Genomic DNA, 20,574 nt, shown 5'->3' with positions numbered 1-20,574 from the left:
TACGATGGTTTAATGTACAACAGGCTATATAACAAGGATTATATACAATGTTTATATACAGTATATAAGTATATAATCCTTTAGTTTTATAATCAACAGTTTTGTCTATGAATTCAGGGAAAAGGAGTATTAAGGCGCAGGGCAGGGAGGAATATGAATAAGTAACAGGGGAAGGGTTACTTAAGAAGGCGAGGAGGGGGAATTTAAATGGGGGGGGGGAAGGAAGAATGGAAAGGCGGAGGGATATCATAATGAAAAGAAGGGGGGGGGGGAAGGTTTCATCTTGAGGGGGTTGGCTAATAGGAGGCTTGTTTAAACAGCCATGTTTTTAGTTTTCTTTTAAAGGTTTGGGTACAGTGTTCCAGGCGTAGATCTGGAGGCGTGGAGTTCCATAACTTAGGACCTGCTAAGGAAACGGCCAGCTACTTGGTGGAGGTGAGATGGAACTGCTTGGGAGATTGTGTGAGGAGAAATCCCTTGTAGGCAGATCTAAAAGGTGTATTGGATGTATAATATTGTAAAGCGTCACTTAGCCAGTGAGAGTGTTGGTTGTGTAGAGACTTGTGGATGATCGTGAGGCTCTTGTGGATTATTCTGAAATGGACAGGGAGCCAGTGGAGAGCTTTGAGGATAGGGGTAATGTGCTCTTTTCTGCAGGTGTTAGTGAGGATTCTGGCTGCTGAGTTTTGGAGCATTTGGAGAGATTTAATATGGTGGTCATAGTGAGGCCTAGGAGCAGAGAGTTGCAGTAGTTGATTTTTGAGAAGAGTGTAGCTTGGAGTAATGGTGGAAGGCAAATTTTAATTTTTTTTTGTTTGGGTTTTTTTTTTTTTTTTGGGGGGGGGGGGGGTGTAATGGTTATTTTTTTGGTATTCAACAAAACAAAAAAATGAAAAAAATAAAAAGCAAAACAAAACACCTGAAATAAAAATCTTTGGGTGGCACATCCCTACCAGATAAGCATTCTGCTGAATACACCTGACTAAAAGTTACACAGGTAAACTTAGACCTTCCCATGGAATGCCCCTCGCCTAGCCTATCTGGTTAAATTTTAGTCAGGAAACGGATCACTTGGATAAAATTTTACCAGTGAGAAGGATGGGAAATTCTAATCTTGGGATTTAAAAATCTTACCCCTATAAACCTTTAAGCACTGATTTACTAACATCAACAAAGCGACAAATATGGAAAAACTGACATTATGGAATCTGAATACAAAACAATGATGCAAATACAGATTTCCAGGAATAGACTATAGCCAGGAGAAGGGAAGACATGCTTGCTGATCTGGATGACCTTGTGGAGCTGTGCATTATGAGGGTAATGTTCAAAGCCATTTATGCAGATAAAACATGGATTTATGTGTATAAAAAGCTTGTTATAAAATTGTGCGGGGGGTTGTGCATATAAAAGTGCATGCATGACTATTTCATACATATTTATGCACACATGAAAACAGGCATTCTAGGGCAGGATTGCACTTTACATGTATATTTTTTACTTAAATTAACCTGCACAAATTATGTGCTACAACGAGCAGCTGTAACATGTGGGCGAGTTTGTGCATGCTAGTTTGGATCATTTTCAAAGCAAAATTATGCATATAATTTTGCTTTGAAAATTGGCGTAACTTAACATGTGTTTTGGAAAGCTACAAGTTGTGCTGGTTGTTACAAAATTTAAGACTGGACAAACATATCATTGAAATGTTCATATTATATTCTAGACTGCAGAATACCCTTTAATAGTACTGTGCAAATGATTTTACACATATTTTAATATAGAGTATTCTCAATTTCTGTCCTGATACAGCACAGTGGATAGGTTATAAAGTATGATCAAAATGAAAAAGTTGTCAAAAATAAAACAATAAGGAAGAATGTTAGTCAAATGACAGCAATATTGCTGGGAGAAGAAACATTCAGAGGACATATCAAACATAAATGCTTTATGAACTGGAAGAATCTGCTATTTTCTTATTTCTCTGCTAAAATTGCACATTTATGCTGCAGTTATAAAAAAAAGTCAAGGCAATAGCAGACTACAGAAGCACTGCTAAATTACCTAGAAATAGTCCAGAAACTAGCCAGTAGGGTTAATAATTATTTGCAGTTTGTCAGAGAGCAATGTAATTTTATATCTAAAGCACTCGAGTCCGTCAGCATTAAATTTAAATAGAGTGTCCATTACTCAAATTGATAGCAAGTATTACACTGAAAGGAAAGTAATTTATTTAAAAAAAAAAAAAAAAGAAACTGGAAGCTTATTGTGAAGGACATTCATGTAGTAAAACTGAGTACAGCACTGTGTAATCAATGTAATGTAATGTTCAGCAAAGTTCTGGCGTTTTCCCTCATTTGTTAAGACAGGAGATGTGAAACGCAATTAGATACCGGGCAGCCACTATACCACGCAGAAGATCTGCCCACAAACAAGTTGTACAGTAGCTACCCCGTGAATTGTCTGTGTTTCATTCGGAATCTTTGCACGGCATTCGGACCATGAAGAGTGAACCAAATTTTCTAAGCAATGAAACGTAAAAGATACTAACCACAAAAAGAGAGAAGAGTAGAGCAGAAGTGCTGGCTCGCCGGCTTGTCCTCTACTTAGACCAGCAGGGGTTGCTGCAGAGGCAGCACAGACAGCTCCTGGGGGGTGGGGAAGGCCAGATGAAGGGTATACACACCTGGTTTTTGAGTTCCCAGCACACATACATTGGTCACCCATTTTCCTCTCCACTTTTTTTTGTTTGCTGTGGCTAAAAGTACATGTACGTACAACACGCATATGTTTACCCATATATTAGGGGTTGTAAATTTTCAGAAGCCATTTTTACATGATCTGATTCGGCACTGAAATATCAGAATAGCTTAGCCTCCACCATTATTTTGTATTTTTATTTATATTCCACTTTTCAGCACTTCAAAGCGGATTTCATTCAGATACAGTAGATATTTCCTTGTCCCCAGACAAATTATAATCTCAGAGCCTGATTCACTAAGGCTTTTCTCCCATTCAGTATTTATGAATCTAGACCTAGGCTCTAAGGTCTAGATTCATCAAATTGTTATAAAAATATAGTAGAATTAGCACCGGCGATAAAAAAAAAAAAGCGTGTGGTTAGGCGAATTTCCTGTCTACTGCATTGCATAGGCAATATATACATGGTGCATTGTGTTATCACATGGCGAGTTGTGTCAACACGGCGTGCATCATTTTGCACACCGTGTATAGATTAGTGCGTGGCGTGTTATTTTTCTAGTTTATATGTACTGGGTTCCTGTAGCTGCCTCTGAGAGTGTGTCAGGTGTTTGGAGAGAGGAGAGTAAGAACATAAGAAATTGCCATGCTGGGTCAGACCAAGGTTCCATCAAGCCCAGCATCCTGTTTCCAACAGAGGCCAAACCAGGCCACAAGAACCTGGCAATTACCCAAAAACCAAGATCATCCCATGCTACTGATGCAATTAATAGCAGTAGCTATTCCCTAAGTAAACTTGATTAATAGCAGTTAATGGACTTCTCCTCCAAGAACTTATCCAAACCTTTTTTGAACCCAGCTACACTAACTGCACTAACCACATCCTCTGGCAACAAATTCCAGAGCTTAATTGTACGTTGAGTGAAAAATAATTTTCTCCAATTTGTCTTAAATGTGCTTTTTGCTAACTTCATGGAATGGCCCCTATTCCTTCTATTATCCAAAAGTGTAAATAACCAATTCATATCTACTCGTTCAAGATCTCTCATGATCTTAAAGACCTCTATCATATCCCCCCTCAGCCGTCTCTTCTCCAAGCTGAACAGCCCTAAGTTACCTCTTCAGCCTTTCCTCATAGGGGAGCAGTTCCATCCCTTTATCATTTTGGTTGCCCTTCTCTGTACCTTCTCAATCACAATATCTTTTTTAAGATGCGGCGACCAGAATTGTACATAGTATTCAAGGTGCAGCCTCACCATGAAGCAATACAAAGGCATTATGACATTTTCTGTTTTATTAACCATTTCTTTCCTAATATTCTGTTTGCTTTTTTGACTACTGCAGCACACTGAGCCGACGATTTTAAAGTATTATCCACCATGATGCCTAGATCTTTTTCCTGGGTGTTAGCTCCTAATATGGAACCTAACAGCATGTAACTACCGCAAGGGTTATTTTTCCCTATATGCAACACCTTGTACTTGTCCACATTAAATTTCATCTGCCATTTGGATGCCCAATTTTCCAGTCTTGCAAGGTCCTCCTGTAATTTAACACAATCCTCTTGTGATTTAACTACTCTGCATAATTTTGTATCATCCGCAAATTTGATAACCTCACTTGTCTTATTCCTTTCCAGATCATTTATCTATATATTGAAAAGCACCGGTCCAAGTGTGGCACTCCACTGTTTACTGAGAAAATTGACCATTTAATCCTACTCTCTGTTTCCTGTCTTTTAACCAGTTTGTAATCCACGAAAGGACATCACCTTCTATCCCATGACTTTTTAGGGTTTTTTTTTAGAAGCCTCTCATAAGGTACTTTGTCAAATGCCTTCTGAAAATCCAAATAAACTACATCTACCGGTTCACCTTTATCCACATGTTTATTGACCCTTCAAAAAAATGAAGCAGATTTATTAGGCAAGACTTCCCTTGGGTAAATTCATGTTGACTGTGTTCCATTAAACCATGTCTTTCTATATGCTCTACGATTTTGATCTTTAGAATAGTTTCCACTATTTTTCCTGGACTGAAGTCAGGCTCACTGGTCTACAGTTACCTGGATCGCCCCTGGAGCCCTTTTTAAATATTGGTGTTACATTGGCCACCCTCCAGGCTTCAGGTACAATGGATGATTTTAATGATAGGTTACAAATTTTAACTAATAGATCAGAAATTTCATTTTTTAGTTCCTTTAGTACCCTAGGATGCATACCATCTGGTCCAGGTGATTTGCTACTCTTTAGTTTGTCAATCTGGCCTAATACATCTTCCCGGTTCACAGTGATTTGGTTCAGTTCATCTGACTCATCACCCTTGAAAACCATCTCCTGAATTGGTATTTCCCCAACATCCTCATTAGTAAACACGGAAGCAAAGAATTCAATTAATCTTTCTGCAATCGCCTTATCTTCCCTAAGAGCCTCTTTAACCCCTCGGTCATCTAATGGTCCAACTGACTCCCTCACAGGTTTTTTGCTTCGGATATATATTTTTAAAAGTTTTTATTATGATTTCTTACCTCTGTGGCCAACTTCATTTCAAATTATTTCTCCGCCTGTCTTATCAATGTTTTACATTTAACTTGACAATGCTTAAGTTTTATCCTATTTTCTTCAAATGGATCCTTCTTCCAATTTTTGAAGGATGTTTTCTTGGCTAAAATCGCCTCTTTAACCTCACCTTTTAACCATGATGATAAACATTTTGCCTTCCTTCCACCTTTCTTAATGAGTGGAATACATCTGGACTCTGCCTCTAGGATTGTATTTTTAAACAATGTCCATGCCTGTTGAACACTTAACCTTTGCATCTGCACCTTTCATTTTTTTCTATTTTCCTCATTTTATCAAGTTTCCCTTTTGAAAGTTTAGCTTTAGAGCTGTAGATTTACTTATTGTCCCCCTTCCAGTTATTAATTTACATTTGATAGTAAGTTGAGTAGGTAGGTTGGGTTTGTTGCGTCCGATCTCAGACGGCTTCAATCTCTGTGCCTCACCTTTCTTCCTTCTCTCTCCCCAAGCCTTGGGAAGATGGCTGCTACCGCATCTTCATGCCACTCTCTCTTGCGTCCCCGGAATGGCAACGGTGTTCGCCATGATTTTCTTGAGGGCCTCCTAGGGTGCGTGTGCGCACGCCACAGACATCTTTATCCATTCATGGTGGGAACCTCGGGGGCATCCCCTCTGAGTGACATCATCACATCCTGGTATTTAGCCTGCCCTTCGTTTGCTAACAAACTGAGTTAGCAAGGATTGGATTGCCTCAGGTCTAAGCTGCTCTGCCGCTTCTCAGCTGCCGCAGGAAGCTCTCTCTGCCCTTTGGGGTAATTCTTCACTAACCTGGGTACCCACTCCTCGGGGCCCTTCTACTCTATTTCAGGTACCTATCTTAGGATACCAGGTACTCGCTCCTCGAGGGCCTGCTATCCCTAATCTGGTGCCTGCTACTGAACAACTGTCTGCCAGGACCTTCAACGATACAGCTTCTACTTCAATGAGTACTAACCATTTCAGTCTGTCTCATCTCCAGCTTCAGCGCTGTGTCTACATCTGGGATCTGACCCTGCCTTGCCGCGCTTCCTATCAAGTGTGAGACTGGTCTCCTCTGCTGAGGACCCCTGGACTACTTCACTGGGTGTCTTCATTGCTGCCCGTTCCCCGGGCAGTACCATCGAGCTGTACAATAAATACAACTTCTCTGTGTCTGCGTGTATAGAGTCTAGCCTAGTACTGCAGTTCCTCATGGGGCTCCTCCCTGTGGGAGTGGCCATCACCGCAGTACCCAAGAATCCACTCCAGCACCTCAAAACATAACAGGGTTGAGTAGGTAGGTTGGTGGTAGTTGGTTGGAGGTAGTTAGCGATTTCAGAGTGTGGTGTCCTATGACTTGTTTCTCATGTTTTCCTTTCCCTTGGTCTATTGTCTAGATCTATGTATGTGTAAGTTTTTGTTAGTTTGTCCTGTTTGTCTGTCTGTCTATCTATCTTTGTGTTTGGATGAGGGGTGGAGGAGGAAGTGAGTTGTAGTGGTGAAGCATGGTGGTGTACAGGAGTGGAGAGGATGGACCATGAGAGGCAGGGGAGATAGAGTAGAGACATGAGGGAGGATAGGAAGAGGGAGGATGAAGGCAGGAGTGATAGGGGAAGGAGTAGGAGTTTGGACAGGGACAAGAGTAGAGATAGGGAGGAGGCAAGGGATAGGAGGGGGAATAAGATAGGCAGGCAAATCTGATGGAAGATGACAGGCTAAGGATAGACAAAGAGCAGAGGGGAGGGGAGTCAGTAGGGCAGGTGTAGGAGGGGCGTAGGAAGGCATGGGAATGAGGAAAGGGAGCACACCTCTCCAGAGGCAGAAGTGACACCCCCTTCAGGCAGCCAGGCATGTTTGTCTCAGGGCTTTGAAGTTCAGCCCAAAGGACAACAAAATGATCATTGCTGGGGTCCTGGAAATTATGCCATGTTGTTTGGCAACCATGCAGCCAAGACCAGATCTGGCACACCATCACCCAGGCAATCTCAAGGCACAGCAGCATGAGATGCAATGGGGAGGAGGTGGCCAACAGATACCGGGACATAAAGGAACTGTTAAAGACCAAGGTGGCAAACCGCAAAAAGGTACATCCAACTGACTGGCGGAGGAGTCACTTGTCTGATTGTGCTGGTGCCCATGGAGGAGCACCCCATGCAACGGCTGGGACTGGATGTGTTCGAGGGCATGGCTGAGCAGCTGGAAACCACACAAGCCAGAGCTGGTAAGTTCATCTCACTTGTAATTGTCAAGGCTGCTACAGTTGTACACATTATTTGGCATAAGATGCTCACATTGATTGACATGCAAAGTGCGAAACTCATGCCAAATGGTCCGTGTGTACCTCTTGGCTTTGGTACTTATGACTTCTTCTTTGTTTCCATAGTTCTCGCCCAGGAAACTGACGGTCCTAGCCATGCAGCCTCAGGGACCAGCAGTGAAGCCCTAGGGACCAGCCATAAAGCAACACCTTTCCATACCCTCTTGCTTATGGACACTCAGACACAGTTCAGTGATGAGGAGGAGCAGAGGAGCAACAGCTGCAGGGTCCTGAGCACAGCCAGATCCTGCAATCCCTTGGCTCAGCAAGCCCGCTCAATGTGAGCCTAAATCTTTCCAGCTTCACGGAGGAACCCAGCCTGCAGTAGCACAGAATAGAGGTAGAGCAACCTTGCTCCAGGACACCACATGGACAGCACAAGGCAGCACACACCAAATCAGTGCAGCCGACCAACACCCTTATGCCACTTCTAGAGGCTCAAACCTCCACTCTGCCCATGACCAGCACAGTATCAGCTCCGGCACCAGCTCTGGTACCACCATTGGCACCAAGTGAGCCCTTAATGTACAAGCAGCTGGACTGGCTGTAAAGGAGTCATGGTGTCCACCTGCCCCATATACAGACATAGCTAGTATGCCTCAGGATGACTGTCAATGGGCAGACCCAGGTCATGTGTGACCAGACGGCAACCCACACACAAGTACTCACAATGGTGGAAATGCCTATAAATAACCTCACCAGCGTCTTCACCCAGATTCTATAAAGAATGCTGGAGACTCCACCAGTACCTTCCCCAGCATCCCAAGATTCTATGCCATATAGCAGTCCTTGGCCCAACAGATGACCTGGGGTAGGTGCCCCAAAGACATGCCACCCTCAAGTGGCAAGCCACGACATGGCAAAGGGCCATGAACATTCACAACTAATGCCCTGTAATGCCTAGAAACAAGACTAATTGAAAAAGCCTGGCCAGGCCTCTGGAAAGAGTTCCTATCCCAGCTAGATGGAAAAAGTCTGCTGGGCCCCTCCTCACTACAGAGCTTCTGTGCCGGCTAGATGGAAGACGACTGCTGGGCTCATCCTCATCCGGTTAGATGGAAGAAGCATGCTGGACCTGTCTTCACTGTAGAGTTCCTGTGCCAGCTTTTTGAAGGGGATGCAACTGATGTCTTGCTGCCTGGTTCTAAAGCCCTCCTCAATGCTCTGCCTATATTCCAGCTTCCTTGATGTGGTCTCCAGTCATGGTCCAGCTGCTGCATCTTCGCATCATGTCTCATCTCCTGCTTCTGATGCAGGTGTCAGTCTTGACTCATCTCATATAATCCTGCTGCTGCCTCCATTCTGTTGTCTCATCACATCTCATGCTGCTGCTACCTCCATGCTACAATCTCTTCTCCTGGTGTTCCTGCCTCCATACTGTACTCTCCAGTTCTGGTCATGCTGCCTGCTACTTAACCTTTGCTGCCTTGGTCCTTAGGCTGTCCCCCCTTTGAGTGCGCTCTTTTAACATGGACTGTCTGGGTGCCTTTTGGTTCAGATCACAGAGTTGTACTGTTATCAGCTCTAACAATAGAGCTGTACTGTAGCTATTAGGGTGCCAGTTCTGCTTCCTATATTTTTTGCTGTAAGCATGATGTGCAAAAGGATAAGATGTTAATACTGTATATGTAATGTTGCCATTTGTAACAAACAATGTTTGCAGAGGTCTGCATTCAATCTGCTGTTCATTTTAGTTAAAATGTCATGTGCAATTATATATCTTGTCCCTGCAGAATGTGATTACCAAAGATATTGACTTGCTTTCAATCTGTTGACATTTGTTGCGTAATAAAGTGGTCACAGGTTTGAAAGAACACTTTTTGCTTGTCTTTTTTATGTTGTGCTTTTTCTCTTAAGGGTTCACACTAGGTGAAAGATCTGGGATCCACATGACCCTGAACATAAGATATGCCATACTGGGTCAGACCAAGGGTCCATCAAGCCCAGCATCCTGTTTCCAACAGTGGCCAATCCAAGTCACAAGTGCCTGGCATGTACCTAAATATTAAATAGATCTCATGCCCTTAGCTGTTCCCAAGTAGAGATGAGTTTCGTTTTTTTCTACCGGGTCATTTTTTGACCTCCTCCTCGGACTTCACTAGAGGTACCCGCTCCTCGGGGGTCTCGCTCTCTCTTTTTCTTTTCAGGTCGCAGTCCGGAACAGGTACTCGCTCCTCGATGGCCCACGTCCTGGACTTGCTCCTGAATACCACTTCTGCTAAGAAGTCATCGCTGCTTGCAACATTAGTGAGTTTCCATCTATCTCTCAGAGCTCTCCCTGTGTCCAGGTACTCCCTCCTCGAGGGCCTAATGCATACCATCTCCTGGGCTGCCTCAAGAGACTATTGTGTGAGTGTTACCATCAAGAACTTGTTCCTGTACGCCACATGCTTTGCCTACTCACTTTCTTAGTTTTGCTGTAGTCCCTCAGGCACTGGATCGCTGTTCCAGTACCTGAAGGACTACAGCCCAGCCGGGCGCTTCCAGCTCTCTACTGCCACCTCTGGTGGTTTACTATATTGTCTAAATAAAGACCTTGTGTGTCTGTCTCCTACACTAAGCCTGACCAGTGGTCCCTCTCGGGATTTCCCCGAGGGCGTGGTCACCTGCCATTGGTCCAAGGATCCACCCACAACTATTCTAAACAACAGATTGCTAACTACCAGCTTTATCAACAGAGCTCTCTGACAGATTGCTAACTCCCAGCAGAGCATACAACAGATAAAGCTCTGTAGAGAGTTAGCAAACAGATTGACATCAGATTGCTAACTCCTAGCATCCTCTAGACTTTATGGATCCACTGTGTTTATCCCACACCCCTTTGAAATCTTTCACAGTTTTGATCTTCACCACTTCCTCCGGAAGGGCATTCCAGGCATCTACCACCCTCTCCGTGAAGAAATACTTCCTGACATTGTTTCTGAGTCTTCCTCACTGGAGTTTTAAATTGTGACCCCTGGTTCTGCTGATTTTTTTTTGCAACGGAAAAGGTTTGTCATTGTCTTTGGATCAATAAAACCTTTCAAGTATCTGAAAGTTGAATCATATCACCCCTGCTCCTCCTTTCCTCCAGGGTGTACATATTTAGATTCTTCAATCTCTCTAAATATGTATACCCTGGAGGAAAGGAGGAGCAGGGGTGTGCTCTTCAATATTGTACATTGCCTAACCAAATCCTCCAATGACCAGACATCACCAATCTCCAAGCAACGACTTTGCAGACTTCTTTAACGAAAAAATCAAAAACCTCATAATCAACAACCTCAATACCACCACGCAAGACCCAAAAATACCAATCAATCAAATTCCAAGCTGCTCCAACTTTGATTCAGCATCACTGGAAATCCAAAATATCATAAAAAAATGAACCCAGCTAAACATCCTATCGATAGCATACCCATACAGATGATCAAAGCCATCGAACCATCAATAACCAAAACATTAACTGACATCATGAACCTATCCCTCACAGAAGGAAACTACCCAGACTGCCTAAAACCAGCAATTATCAAGCCCATACTGAAAAAGACCAACCTTGATCCAGAAAACCCCATAAACTACCGACCCATATCAAACTTACTATTCATTGTCAAAGTTATTGAAAAAAATCATCCTCTCCCAACTCAGTGACCACCTGGAAAAGAACATCCTACTTCCCACACAATTCGACTTCAGGAAACAACTAAACACAGAATCACTACTCCTATCATTAAACAACACCGTGCTCAAATGCTTTGTCAACGGCCACAGCTACCTTCTAGTCCTACTATACCTATCTGCAGCATTCGACACGGTAAACCGTTCAATACTGATTGACCGTCTCTCTGAAATCGGTGTAAAAGAAATAAACCCTACAATGGTTCTCATCCTATCTTTCACAAAGGACCTAACAGGTGTCAATCAATGACACCCTCTCAAAAAAAAATAAACCTTGACACTGGAGTTCCCCAAGGCTTCGCACTATCAGCGACACTCTTCAACATTTATCTTCTCCCGATATGCCACTTCCTCTCAAACCTTAAACTGACTCATTTCATATATGCTGATGACATCCAAATACTTATCCCAATACACAACTCTCTTGAAGACACCTACAAAAAAATAGCCAACTACCTCACCAAAATAAAGCAACTACTAACCAACATGAGACTTATCCTAAACATAGATAAGACAGAAATAATCATGCTGGATAGAAAGAACATAAGAACATGCCACACTGGTCAGACCAAGGGTCCATCAAGCCCAGCATCCTGTTTCCAAGAGTGGCCAATCCAGGCCATAAGAACCTGGCAAGTACCCAGAAACTAAGTCTATTCCATGTTACCTTTGCTAATGGCAGTGGCTATTCTCTAAGAGAACTTAATAGCAGATAATGGACTTCTCCTCCAAGAACTTATCCAATCCTTTTTTAAACACAGCTATACTAACTACACTAACCACATCCTCTGGCAACAAATTCCAGAGTTTAATTGTGCGTTGAGTAAAAAAGAACTTTCTCCGATTAGTTTTAAGTGTGCCCCATGCTAACTTCATGGAGTGCCCCCTAGTCTTTCTAGTATCAGAAAGAGTAAATAACCGATTCACATCTACCCATTCTAGACCTCTCATGATTTTAAACATCTCTATCATATCCCCCCTCAGCTGTCTCTTCTCCAAGCTGAAAAGTCCTAACCTCTTTAGTCTTTCCTCATAGGGGAGCTGTTCCATTCCCCTTATCATTTTGGTAGCCCTTCTCTGTACCTTCTCCATTGCAATTATATCTTTTTTGAGATGCAGCGACCAGAATTGTACACAGTATTCAAGGTGGGGGTCTCACCATGGAGCGATACAGAGACATTATGACATTTTCCGTTTTATTCACCATTCCCTTTCTAATAATTCCCAACATTCTGTTTGCTTTTTTGACTGCTGCAACATACTGAACCGACGATTTCAATGTGTTATCCACTATGACGCCTAGATCTCTTTCTTGGGTTGTAGCACCTAATATGGAACCCAACATTGTGTAATTATAGCATGGCTTATTTTTCCCTATATGCATCACCTTGCACTTATCCACATTAAATTTCAAACAACCCTTCGCACATACCACCACTCAACATAATGAATCAACAGGCAGCAATCTCCCCTGTCACCCATGCCCGCAACTTAGGAGTCATAATTGACAAGGAACTATCCTTCAAGAACCACATCTCCACAAAAATCAAAGACGGATATCACAAACTGCTAACCCTGCAACACCTAAAACCTTTCCTTTCCCCCATCGACTTCAGAACAGTCCTCTAACTACTCATCTTCTCCAACCTGGATTACTGCAACTTCCTGGTAATCAACTTACCTCTCACCACCATCTGACCTCTCCAAATCCTTCAAAATACAGCCGGCAGAATACTCACAGGAACAAAAAAATATGATCACATTTACTCCAACTCTCATTTCACTACACTGGCTCCCAATAAAATACAGGATAGACTGCAAAATACTATCCATAATACACAAAATAATATATGAAAATCAAACAAATTGGCTAAGTGCATCCATAAAACTCCACTCACTAAACAGAAATCTCCATTCAGCTAACAAAGGTCTACTAAAACTTCTACCTGCGCGACACAAACTTACCTCAACTCGGAAGAGAGCCATATCCCTAGGAAGCCCCGAATTATGGAACTCCCTCCCAACCGAACTGAGAACACAACAAAATTTAAAAACCTTCAAAAAAGAACTAAAAACTTGGATGTTCACCAAAGCCTACCAAAACACCCTATGAATCTATGCTACAACTTCCATCCCTATCGGCCCATATGAACATGCAGAACCCATCCAAAGCACGTAATTTAACCTGTACAACCTGTACAATTTACAACCAAACTGTTATGATGACTAACAAGCATTCCAGAGTTTAATTGTAAACCGTTGTGATGGTGAAACCGAATGACGGTATATAAAACTCAATAAATAAATCCATATTTTAGGGCCCGTGATCGATATTGCTCTGGACCTCACATTGCTCAAATGTGTAGTATGTATTGATAAGACAGATAGTAATCCCTTGTTTGAGGATGTAAGGTTACTTTGGGGCATATGTAAATGAATTGCCACATTCAACTATTCTGTCTACTCTCCGAATATTGCTTTGCAAGTGATTCGATATTTAACAGGTAACCAATGCAGTGAGATTAAGATTGGTGTAATATGGTCACATTTGCCCCTGTTAGTATTCCTGTGGCCACGTTTTGGAGAATTTGTAATGGTCGGAGTGTATTATTTGGAAGTCCAAGTAATAATGAATTGTACTATAGTAGTCAATATTAGAACAAATTAAAAGCTGCAGTACTGTACGAAAATCATTTTGATTTAAAATTTGGTTTCAGTCGCCATAGGGTAAGTAATTTAAAATATCCTTATCTTAATTTTGTATTAACGTGTTTTTTTAGATTTAGCTCGCTGTCAATAATAATTCCTAAGTCTCTTTCATCGGTAGTTAGTTTAAATAGGAAGGTTATTGTCAATATTTTTTCTGTTTATTAAGATAATTTCTCTGTTTTACCAAAGTTAAAAACCAGTTTCATTTGTGCTAAAAGTTGTTTGATCATTGACACGTACATAGCTACTTCTTTTAGGGTGTCTTCAATTGTATTCTTGATGGGTATTAATAGTTGAATATCATCTGCATAAACATAGGGGTAGATTTTCAAAAATCTACCCCTGCACACGCCGAGCCTATTTGGCATAGGCTCGGCGGCACGCGCAAGCCCCGTGACGCTCGCATGTCCCTGGGCTTCGAAAAAGGGACGATCTGGGGTCGGTCCTTGGGCGGGCCAAAGTCCTCCGGCACAGTGGCTGTGCTGGGGGATGGTGCGCCGGCAGTCGTAACTCCGTCAAATAAAGTAGGGGGGGGGGAAAGGTGGTAGTGGTGGGGAAATTGAAAAAAGTTCCCCCTCCAAGGTCGCTCCGATTTCGGTGGGCCTCCCCCTAGGATCCTAGGGGGAGGCCCACCAAGCCAAATACCGCAAGCTAGACCAAGCTATGTACACTGTGTTGGCAGTCTTACATGAACTGTCTTGCGACACATGCCTCTTTTAGACTTCATAGGTCAGAAAACATTAGGCTAGCCACATATATTTGGTGTTATCTTTAATTTGACTACAATCTTTCAGGTACAATCTACTGCTCCATTGTGGAGATGAAGCCTAAGTAGGCATACGTGTTTTCTGTTATACAATGAGCCAGACAGAGGAACAGTGGCTGAAAGAAAGATGTTAGAGAGGAAAGCAGCTGCAAACACTCTACTGGTTTCCCTTCCATGGAAGGGGAAAGGGTAGTTGAGGCTTAACAGGCAAAGTAGCATTCTGTGAGGCTTTGCCGAAGATGGCTGCCACTCAGCGGGGTGTCTTTGGCTTGTGCAGGTATACGTGGGAGATCTGGAAGTATCTCCATTGGTATGCTATGGTGTAGAGCAAGATTATGACATACACAGTAGAGCAGCACTATGTCTCCTACTTTGGATAGAGCATACATTAGAGCTCCTCCCATTTTGTACAAAGAGCAAAATCTACTTTTGAGAACTCCAAAAGGTGCATTCTTTGACACAGCAGGTAGAACATAAGGCCTTGTTGTACTTTATCTCTGCTGGTGTGTTGGGAATAGCAATGGGGGTGAGAAGCCAGGTCCTGAATCTCCTGCGACAAAGACGGAATGGGGGCTTCAACCAGACCACAGTACTTTGATATCTTTCTGCCAGAACATAGCATGCTGTAAAACATTAAAAGCTAGCCTGTAGCTCAGCTTAATCTTAAAAGCCTATTTACGTACCCTAGGTGCATGCAACCTTTTTCTGGAACACTAAATGACCAGTACAACATTAGCTGAATCTAGGTCACATCTTCCAGACTAATAAACTGCATCTGGGGATTCCACCAAATGTGTGCCAGCCCCTCACAACCAAGCTAAGGTTAATCATTTGTAGCAGTCATCAAACCCTAAAGCAGTACATCAGACATGCCACACTTGTCCTAGCAGAAAAACCTCTACCTTGTGGTCTGAATGTACACATCCCTGGCTGCTCTGCAGTATGTCCTAAAGAGATAAAAAAAATGTTCTGCCCAGACACAGGGAATATGCTAAGCCCAAAAATGTACTGGCTGCTGCTTCTGATTTATCTGTGTGATGGGCATGACAAACTGTGCCTGACATCCTGGCTGATCCATCACTAACAGCCCACACCTAATCTGCAAGTACCAGCACTTGTGAACACAAAGATTGTGATTCACCTATCAGACTTCTACTGGTCCAAATGGGGGGATTAGAATAGGGCACTTTTTATAGTGAACCCATAGAAACGTGTAGTGGCTGCTCACACACCAAGCTTTTTGGCAAGTATATTTTTTGGCCTCACAAAATTAGTAGGCATCTTGAGCATGGGGAGAGAAAATCAGGTCTTGGCGAAAGAGCCTGCATACCTAACTGTACAAGTCACTTGTCATGTAAGTGATACTGTTACATCTCCTATCGTCCCCGCCCCCACCCCCCTCCATGTCCGTGCCATTTGCTGCAAACACATAGCCAGAGATGGAATAGAGAAAGAAGCATCTGTCTTACCTAAGAGTCAACCATCACCATAGAGGACATCCTCAAAATTTTCAAAGAGGCCCGATTGCATAAGCATAAAAAAATCAATCACGGCTCCCAGGTACCTGGCCACCCCATCGAGGATGCATATTCAAGCATCACAGACCACTTGCATGTTGATGGAGTGGAAGAGCTTTCTGTTGCAGAAGATCTCCCTGTCATGGGGTGGGATGATGGCTATGTGAGTGCAGTCGATAGGTCCCAGAACACTGGGAAAGTTTGCAATAGCATAAAAGCCTCCCTTCAGTTCCATCAAGTCCTGCATGTCCCAAGGAAATGCTATGTAGTGATTCATGTGGTCAGATATAGCTGTTTTGACTTGGTCTAGATAGTGGAAAAAAGTGGTTTGAGACATTCTCTCCATGACCCCCTACTGTCATTTGGAAGGAGCCGCTTGCCATGAAATGCAGGGTGGCCAATAGTTTGGTGAAGCCCGCAATTGCACGGGATTTTTCTGTGAGTGGATCCAGATCTCCTCTGATTTCTTCATATAATTCCAGAATAGCTCAAGAGCTGAGGCAGTACCTGCTAACCACATAATCCTCTGGCATGCCCAGCAATGAGGCTCGTGAAGTAAAGATGTGCTCCCTATATCTCCTCCGCCATGCCCACCTGTGTGCCAGGCACTGTTGTGGCCCATGACCCTCTCTCTGCGGGGCTGTGGTGAGGGGTCCAGTGGAGGAACTTCCCTTGCCTGTTCTTGTGTGTTTGTTGTTCTTCTTGTTGCTTTCTATGGTGAGCCACGAGAGAGGAGGGACACCTACATTACAGGCTTAGGAAAACAGGCCAGGTAAGAACAGGTGTTTTTATTGGCCCTGGAGGACCTGAGAGGTGTGTCTGATAAAAATACCTCTTTTTATCGCCTGCCATAATTGCAATAATAATAGCCATGATTCACAATAAAAAGTATTTTCCTCTGATATTGCAAAAAAAAAAAAAAAAAAGATGTAGCTATTTCTGACATGAAATCCCATGTTAGTGTATGTTATTCTATCTCAAAATGTGACAGGACACCTTGATTTGCATTAACACCTCCCACTTGCATACTAAAATTAAAATTTGCATGCTAGCTTGCATTGCTCTATTTATCGCATGTGCAATGCGTGTTAGACTCCATTTAATGCGCATTCAGGCTCTAACAATTTGATGAATGACCCGGTATGTTTGTAAATGTAATGCACATCTTAGCAAAAGTATCAGCATTTAATATATGTTGGGCTTTTAAAAAATGTGATTAAGATTCCAAATGCATGAGTGCCTTGATCATCAACTTTGAAAAGGCAGCCACTTTTAGAAAACAAAATCTTTTAAAAGTTGAATTCTCTAAAGTCATTCCTTTGCCAAGGCTGAGCACAATTTTCACAAGTTAATAGGACATTTATATCCAGATTCTCTCCTCGGTATATATAACAAAGCAAAAAAAAAAAAAAAAAAATCTCTTTTGAAGCAAAGAATGCTTTAGGCTATTTTAAGTGGCATGGAGAAAAGATGCTCTCACTTATATTGAAAATAAGGATATGGATCTTTAGCAGTCAAGATACACTATGGCTAGCTAAGAAGAATAAAAGGAAAAAAAGTCAACAAAATAAAAGACTGCACCTGATGTATTGCACAAAGAAGGAAATCAGCAAGGGTTCTGTCTAGTCAAAACCTTCCAGATACCTTATCCATAATTTCATGAAGGTAAAAGAGCCAACAAGTCAGTCATGTTCTCCATGAATAATTGAAGTATCTGTCTCTCTTCATTTGCTTTAAAAAAAAAAAAAGCTTAACTAGATAAAAATAAAGATGAGTAGATAGAAACAATTTGAATGTTTACTTTGAATTGTATTTGACAATATTATCTCTAAGAAAATTCATGTGTCCATCTTTAAAATCTGTTTGCCATTGCCTTGTGAATCCAGTAAGAGAAATCAACCCGAACAAAGATATTAGACTATCATATGGTTACCATGGGGCCTACTAAGAGGTAAATATTCAGAGATCCGGTGAGTGGGCAAGTTATCCAGGTGAAGTTATGTGTGTAACTTTATCTGAAAATTCAGTGGGGCTTACCTGGATAACTATACCAGATAACATTAGGACTAGCATTATGTGCATAACTTCAGCTGGCTAAAAGTTTTCCCCTCTCATAGAATGCCTTCAGTGCTGCTCTTTTAATCTGGATAAATTGTGTGCGCACAATTGTTAACGGTGGAACGAGTGGTGGTGTATTATGTCATAGAATACACAAACCTCAACTTGCAAAAGCAAATACTTGGTTTGCTAAATATGTAAATATTGTAAATTTCAGCAAAGGCAAAACAGTATTGCAGCAAATATTGCATAAATCAGTAAAGGTAAATAATATTGCAATAATAAAGCTATGCATAAAGACTTGTACAAAGATAATTCCCTCACAGTCCCCCCTCTTGTGAGTAAATGTATCTGGAAAGATCAGGAAAGAGACAGGCCTGAAAACACACCAAGAAATGGCAGAGGCACACTCCCTCTGATGATCCTCCAGAGACTGTTCTTTGCTCTTCTCTTCAATCCTAATTTCTGGCTCTATTCCAGGTTGTGCAGTTTCAGTTGTTCTATTTAGAAGAAGTGACAGATTCAGCACGTTCATACTCTAAGCCAGGGATATGCTAACCCCCCCCCCCCCTTTCATACATACAATTTTTTGGGCCCCCACCCACCAAAGTTGGGTTACATCATATATAGTACTCAAAGAGACAGATCACTTAATTCAATAGCGAATCCTCACCTTAATTAAATATACAATCATGAATGAGGATACATCCACTACATCCCACTTAATTTTTAAACTTTTTATTTCTTTATATTTTTGCACACATTTTTATACCTTATTGCTGTAACATACAAATCCACCCTAAAATCATTACGAACTTTATTGTTTCTCAAAAGAGCCCACCACTCTGAGAACTGTCCAGGTTTATCTTTTGCACAAGGTCAAACTTGAACCTCGGGAATACATCTGTGAACACACCTGGTAGAAAATAGAAGGTTTGAAATATGGTTCAATCATAAAGAAAAAGTGTGTGAGTGAGTGAGTGAGTGAGTGTGTGTGTCCCCAGCTCAGCTGTCCGCAGGTCAGACTCCCCCAGGCAGTTTCACCCTGCAGGACTCCATGCACCACATTAAGGTTCTCTAGCTCTGTCCCACAGCAATGCAAGAACAAAAAGAAAAGAAGTTTGTGTCCACCATACCTTTATAGTTCAAAAATGAAAAAAAACAAAAAAACTACACAAGTTTCCAGAGCCCCTCAGTTCATTGGGGGAGACAAATGAGCTTAGCCTTCCGGCCAGCAAACCACCCTGCTAGGCTGCAGCACAATACTCCCCCTTCTCCCCTCAGTTGTGGTGCAGGCCACAGTCCTCCCAGTCCTTAAAAAGACACAAACCAGGCAAAAAGAATCAAACAAAACTTAGAGTAATCCCCACTTACTCTGTTTCCATGCCCGTGCCAGTAGTTTCCACTGCAGAGACCTTCACTTCCTCCTCCTCAGAGGAGCTGAGCTTCCCTTTAAACTCCAACCTATCCCCATTGCTTTCCTCCTCCGTCATCATGTGTTCAGGTGTATGCGTTCCCTGAACTCGCCTTTCTCTCATTGGCTTATCCTTGGCCCAAAGAACCTTGGGAATGTAGTCTTCCCCTGTAGTCTCTGTTAGGAGGAGGCTGCTGTTTCTGAGCTCTCTCTGTTGGAGTAGGGAGCTGAATGTTTTGTGTTTCTTTTCAGGGGAAAGTTTCCTTTCTCCTGGCTTCCCCCCCCCCCAGGAAGGGGAAAATCACTTTGTTCCCTTTGTTTTCTTTTTCAGAGGAGTTGGAGAGGGACTTGCTGCTGCTACTGCCTCACCCAAGGTAAGGGAAGCCATTTTTCAAACTTTCTGCTAAGGAAATTTTTCCTAGGCTCAGCACCTAGGAGTGTGGCAGTAGCTTCGGTTTTCCCTCTCCCCTCCCCTATTTTCGTTAGTTGTATTTCTTTAGAGTTTGGTTTTGCTTGTGAGTTTGGTTTGTTCCTTCGGTAGTTGTGTTTAAAGTTTGTGTTTGGTTAAAGAACTTGTTTTGTCCCTTATGTAGTTATTTGAGTTAGTAGTTTTGTTGGATTTATTTGTTTAGATTTTTGCTTGAGTTATCTGCTTTCTTTTGTTTGTTAAGTTTTCCTTCCCCGTTTGGTATTTTGTTTAGTTTCCAGAGGCACCACCATCGTGCAGAGCGCCAGTGTGGCCTGTGCACAGCCTTTTTCCTTAGATCTCTGATTGGCCAAGCCCCCTCCACCATCCTCGATCTCCTGAGCTTGCTCCCCCCTCACCGTTGGAACCCTTACCCCCCCCTCCCCTCCCCTCCCCTCCTCTCCACTGACCTAGGCCCGCTCAGCCCTATCCCC

General features: G+C 42.5%; 1 protein-coding gene across 6 annotated transcripts in view; it reads right to left on the bottom strand.

Moving 5' to 3' along the window:
• MGAT4C (MGAT4 family member C) overlaps window positions 1-20,574 on the bottom strand; it is a 150,978-nt gene that overhangs the window by 52,662 nt on the left and 77,742 nt on the right. Inside the window, exons 3-4 of one of the 6 annotated variants that reach the window (XM_029597071.1) lie at window positions 18,650-18,760; window positions 17,847-17,933 (exon numbers count right to left, since the gene is read on the bottom strand). The exons of 1 other annotated variant lie outside the window; for it this stretch is intronic. The gene's annotated coding sequence lies outside the window, so the exon portion shown is untranslated. Of the gene's footprint in view, window positions 1-17,846; window positions 17,934-18,649; window positions 18,761-19,396; window positions 19,509-19,634; window positions 19,745-20,574 lie in introns of those variants that run through there. 4 more of the 6 variants (XM_029597072.1, XM_029597073.1, XM_029597070.1 and 1 more) reach the window with 4 other exon arrangements.

This window comes from Rhinatrema bivittatum, chromosome 4, assembly GCF_901001135.1.
Source record: "Rhinatrema bivittatum chromosome 4, aRhiBiv1.1, whole genome shotgun sequence".
Taxonomy (NCBI): domain Eukaryota; kingdom Metazoa; phylum Chordata; class Amphibia; order Gymnophiona; family Rhinatrematidae; genus Rhinatrema; species Rhinatrema bivittatum.
The sequence above is the reverse complement of the archived record's forward strand: the minus strand, read 5'-3'. Positions and strand labels throughout refer to the sequence as shown.